This window comes from Humulus lupulus, chromosome 7 (genome assembly GCF_963169125.1).
Source record: "Humulus lupulus chromosome 7, drHumLupu1.1, whole genome shotgun sequence".
Lineage (NCBI taxonomy): Eukaryota > Viridiplantae > Streptophyta > Magnoliopsida > Rosales > Cannabaceae > Humulus > Humulus lupulus.
The window spans coordinates 49523009-49529247 of NC_084799.1; the positions used below are offsets into that span (position 1 = coordinate 49523009).

Below are 6239 nucleotides of genomic sequence, written 5' to 3' on the forward strand. Positions count from 1 at the left end.
TTCTAAAGGTGCCAAAGATTTAGTAAGGAAAATGCTTATTCGAGATCCCAAAAGGTGGATATCTGCACATGATGTTTTGTGTGAGTTTCTGTCACTGGTTTGCTTTCATAATTACAATTTTTTTGTTTGACCTGTGTTGCTACTGAAATTAAAGGGTTGCAATTATTGTTGAGCAAAGCTTTTTGGAAAAGCATCTGTTATTCATTTCAGCTGCTTTATAAATAATTATTCTCATCATTTTTGTTCAACAATTGTCATAATTTTTTGCCACTGCCTTCACAGATTATAACATGTGTATATTGACAATCATTTTAATTTTAATTATCTAACCTTTTTGCAGACATATGAAAGATCCTGTATTCAAAAGTGGATAGACATACCTGGCAGTACCAGGGATTGTGTGTCCTCGTCCAGTAACAAATCTACTCTAGTTATCCATTTTCTCAAGTAGGACTAGTTATTTTTATTTTTTAATATAATGAAGAAATCTACTTTTTAGGTTGGTGATTTATGGCTTGTTCGGAGATTCAAATGGCTGTAAAGAATGAAGATTATGTAACTATATGGGTGTCTAAGATATGGAAAGACAATCACTTAACATTTTCAGTTTGCGACTTCTAGGGGATTAGGTTTGTTTTCTGTATACTTAATTTCTCTGCCAGAACATTATTTTGCTATAGGACATAATTTCTTTTAGGCATATAAATCAATATCATTAATGCTCAATGCCCTTGGTATAAAAATGTGTATATATATATATATTTATATACAAGAGAAAGTTTAATTGAGTTCAAATATATCACTGAGAATTTTGTTGCTGTAGATAGGAATGCTTGATTTTTTTTTTTTTTTTACTTTTGGTAATTGGAATGATGGTGGGAACCAAGATATAGAAACATTTTAAAGTTAGATACTTATAGTCTAAAGAAGAAGAAACTAAGGAAAGCATTAATATTCATGTACAGAGTCATTTGTTATCATAAGACATTTTACTATCCAAAAAGATAACAACTCAGTAACATGGCCCTAGCCATTTGCAATCACATATTGGCCTATGGTTTGAATTTGGTCTTCTTGTCTTATATAATTGAACTATTCACGAACAATATCATCAATTCATTTTCTTTCTTATGCTATAAATGTTCAATTTAAGTGATTCTGTTTTTATATGAGTTGCATGACACAACTTTGTTTCAATGTTTCTGGTTTTAAAGAATTGTCCATCTGAGCATTAGACACTCTAATATCAATACCTTATGATTAGCACTATCTGCAACTTTTGAGGCTTAAATTATACTTGAAAATTATCTTTGTTATATTACAACTTTATTTAACTTTTGAGGCTTAAGTTAAAAAAAATTGATGAGAAATAAAGAGACTCTACTTTGTTACAAAAGATGATCTATAAAAATAAAGGTCTCTCCCCATCTTTCTGTGCTATTGGGGGCTATTGTTTCTCATCATTTTTCAGTTTCTGGTAGAGGAACTTGAAAAAGAGATAGTTTTTGTTGTGCCAAGTATATCAGGAAGAACACCACAAAACAAAAGCTTTAATCAAGATACAAATTTAAAGACCAAAAAAATTGATCAAACAAATAACAGTAAAACAAAGAATAACAAAATAATAGGAAACAACACACCAGAATTTACTTGGTTTGAACTAGAGCAAAATTGCTACTAGTCTACATCTAAGGAGCAGCCACTATTATTGATTATTTCTTATACAATTCTCTTTACAACCTTTACAACACTCTTGTCTCTGTTCCTCTCAAGATGTTACAATTTTAGAGAATGAAACTTGTTCTTTTTCACGACCAGTGAAAAAACTAAAGTAATACAAACTTATATAGCAAAGTATGACAAGTAAAGAAATAGAACCAACAAACTTAACAGAAACAGTTAGAAGTTAGTTGCCTGGACCAATATAACAAATTTCCTCCTTGGTTCAGAAACTAAACTTGAACTAGTGACTGCCCAAATAACCTCGTAGGGCCTATCCATCTTGTAATTGAATGAGATCCAAGCAGTGATAAAACTTGCTGCCTGGAAGTACTTTAGTAATCATATCAGATGGATTATGTTCAGTAGGAATCTTCTTAACTTTCACCAATCCTTGAGCAATAACTTCTCTCACAAAATGTAGTTTGATATCTACATGTTTTGTTCTTTCATGGTACACTTCATTTTTAGACAAGTGTATAGCACTTTGGTTAGCACAGTAAACAGTAATGACATCATTATGTAGCTTCAGTTCCTTAGCAATACCTTCAAGCCACATAGCTTCTTTAACTGCCTTAGTGAGAGCAATGTATTCAGCCACATAGATCTGTGCTTCATAACTGGAGAAAAAACATCATTCAAATCAATGCCTTCCCTTTGTGTGAACCCACGAGCAACAAGCCTAGCCTTGAATCTACCTCTTTCAACCCCCGGAATTCCTTTTTTAATCTTGAAAATCCACTTACAGCTTACCAATCTAGAACCAGTAGGCCTTTTTACTAAACTCCATGTATTATTGTCATATAGAGATTTCATCTCCTCATCCATGGTTGTAAGCCAATTTTTTCTGTCCTTACAAGCAATAGCAGTTTTAAAACTCTTAGGTTCATCATCAAGGGAGAATCTTTTATCTATGTAAGAAAGAAATCTAATTTTCGTTCTCAAATTGATGATTTTGCTATCAGCCTATTATAAACTATTTGTGGTGCCCCCTTGCTTCTCTGTCGTTTCCTTTTTGTTCCCCTTAATAAAATTTCCTATAGGGTTGATCTCTGCCATCAGTCAGATGATGAAGATGAGGAAGATGAAGAAAGCAGTGCTGAGGAATCTTTGCTAGAGAAGACATTTAATGAACGGAATTCATTAAATGCAGATAATCATAATCACAGAAGATGTTTACCTTTCCGGTTGGTTCATGTTCGAAGTCGCCAGAAAATTGTTATTTTGGTATGGAAATAGCATGTACAATAGTCTATTAATATTTTCAGTAAATTAATGAAGTGTTATGTGTTACTACGTTTCATCAAGATGCATAACTCTGTATTTATTAATTTATCATGCAACTCTTCTAGTTATTGCAATAATGTTGGCTTGTGCTGTTATAATCTAGATTGGGATGGGAAAAAACCCTATTGATTCTACAGTGGTGGCTCGGGTATGCACTATGCACATATCGATACATTTTGTATTTTTCTTTCCTTGGTATTATAATAGAATGTTGTCTAGATTTTCCTGACTATGAATTGATCTTAGTTTTTCTTTTTATTATGACATGAATACATATGAAATGGTTAATAATTACGCTGAATCTCTTTTTCCTATGCTTCCAACACAGTTACATACCAGGCATTATAGCCAGTATAGCGGAAGGCTCAATCATTTTTATTGTTTCAATTTTTTCTTATAATTGTATGCAAAAATTCCTAAATTATTGATTTACACAGGTATATGTAGAGGTTTTTGCAGGAGCAATGCTTTTATTAGCTGGAGCACTAGCTTGTTATGGTAAGAAATTTTCGTTCAAGTTTATCTGCTTTCAATTGTCAGAAGTTCTGGTTATAATCTGTTTTGTTCATTTTCTAGTAATTTTTGTTTCGGTGTAGGAACTAATTAGGTCATTGTTGGTTAATTTTGCTTGATGGGATGACCCAATACACAGTTTTTGTATTATGGTGTCATAACTTATTACACTTCACAAGATACTATTGACTTATTTTTAGTTGAATGAAGTAATATAAAGGTTAATACTTAAAAGAACCGGAATTCCACTTGCTTCCATATTTACAAGAATATGCAATTTAAGTATGATGTATTTCATTTACAATAAATAAAATAATAAAATATGTCAAGCAAAATTAAAGGATTTGCCCCAAATTAACAGGACCTCACATGTAATTTCAAATTCAACACTGATGCTTCCTTGATTTTCTCTATTACATTGAGGCGTTAATATTGACTCAGATTGTTTCAATTGATTCAGAAAGTTTGAGTTACCCATTTTTTCTCAGAAACTGATGGTTTTAATTCCTTCCAAAGAAATCCTAGAGAAAAAATAAAATCATGATCATTAGAGTCTATTTTTAATGGATTATGTTATTTGTATTTTTCATCATAAGGCCAAAGTGTTTATATATAATGAACTCTCAGGAGAAGTCACTATTTGGAAACTTTTCCATATGTTTGATTTTTCAGAAATTGGAAAAGCACAAGTTGTTTTACACATGTTTTCTTTTACAATTAATGCATGCTAATTATTGTTTGATTATTCTGTTCTGTGGTGCGGTGAATAATTTTTACGATCAAAACAAATTACTTGGGTCCTTTATTATTATTATTATTATTCAAGTTATAATTTTTTTTTTGTCTTTCTTTTTTTCAAGGAATATTACTATGCCTGAAAATGAGCAAAGTCAGAACTGAAAGAGCTTCTTCAGAGCTTTGGAAGGTACTTTTTTCCAATTCATTCTTAATATAATATTACCTTCTTTCTTAGCTACTTTGAGTTTTGCCATCTCTGATGCTAAACATGCTTTACTTTTCAACTTTATCCAGATATAAGATTGCTCAAAAGGTTTGTTTTTTGGCATATAAATTGAAAACCTTTTTATGAGCACTTTCCATGTTTTTTTTTTCATGAAAGCTGTTAAGTTGTGCTGAATGAATGTAACTTTGGGTTTGCAAGTTGCGGGTTTAGCTGTTGTTTGTGTTATATGTTTCACTTCTAATGCTTTTGTGGCTTTGTTAACTGACATTCCTATAAGTTCCTATCTATAGGGCATGTAATGCCATTCATTTTTCATTCAAACATCTAACTCGGTCTAATTGATCTCTAGCAGTTCATTTCTCGTAATTTTTTTAAAAAAAATTGCAGATGCTTTATCACTGGCATGACCAGGAAGTGAATGGTGGTTGTATATCTCTTCTAATTGTGTATTACTTTTTAGGTATGTAATGCTAACTAACCCTTCCAAATTCAGTTAATGAGTTGACCTTTATTCAATTGATGGTTTTACATAAACACAAAGTAATTTTGGCCACTATATTCTTCGACTGAGAAGATTCTATGCTATCATTCTTCTCTCTACATTAGAATATTTTTATCTCATGTGGTAATGGTTGCATCTTTAGCAGTTTTATAGATGTGACTAGACAAATCCTCAAGTGTTTTGTTAGGACATTTGCTTCACTATTATATTTTCTTGAGATTATCCATTACAAATTTCCTGCTAGAAGTTTGTATCGAAAGAAATTCCCATTTTATATTAAGAACTCTTGACCAACCAAGAGGGTTTCTTCAGGTTTTATTTTCATTTTATTCAAGAAAAAAAATGTAATGACAAAACATATAGAAACAAATGGAACTTCCAAAACATATAGATTGCCAAGGTTCTATTGTTAGATCTCTCCTTAGCCCCCCTAATGATTACTTGGAGTTAAGCATTGATTAGCAGAGTTAGATGTAAATTTTCTTGTTGATAATAAATAATAACTCTTACAGGTTGAACATGGTTAAAAGATTGTTCTTCTCTCTAGTAAAATGCTCTTGGGAGAATTGGTAAATTGTCTGTTGATTTGTTTTATTCACTTTTGTGTGCTTCTAGCTTCATCAATCCCCTCAACCTTTTTATTATGGGTAATGAGAGAAGCACCACCATTGATAACAGCTTATGTACAACAAGAATTAGCTACATTAACTTTCATAAGTGATAGTACAACAGCAATACCAAATCCTCAGCACTGGACGACTGCGCCAAGTGTGAGAAATCAGGTCTGTATTATTCTCCCTTCATATTCTTCATCTATGTCGTGTATATAGACACTGATAAAGTCAAGTTTTTGGATTTTATTATGTATCAAAGTTGAAACTTTGTTAATGATTTTATGAACCATCTTTGAAAAATAAAATTTCATTAGGGTGATAAAGTCAGAGTAGTACAGACTCTACTGTTTGTTGAAGGAACTAACACACTTCTTCAAACTCTCTTTGGAACCAGACTGACTACTGTTATTGGAGAGATCTACACTTACGCCCATAAAGCATCTCATAGGGAGCCATCCCAATAGTAGATTGGTAACTGTTATTATATGAGAACTCCATTAGGGGTAAATATCGGTTCCAAGGCTCTGAAAAGTCCAAAGCACAGCACCTCAACATGTCTTCTAAAATCTGAATGGTCCTCTCAGACTGGCCATCAGTCTAAGGATGAAAGGCAGTGCTAAACTTTAGTCTTGATCCTATA

General features: G+C 32.0%; 1 pseudogene; it reads left to right on the plus strand.

Annotated features, from left to right (window-relative positions):
* Positions 1-2668: 2668 nt before the first annotated feature.
* Positions 2669-5815, plus strand: LOC133791676 (uncharacterized; annotated as a pseudogene).
* The last annotated feature ends 424 nt before the right edge of the window (positions 5816-6239 follow it).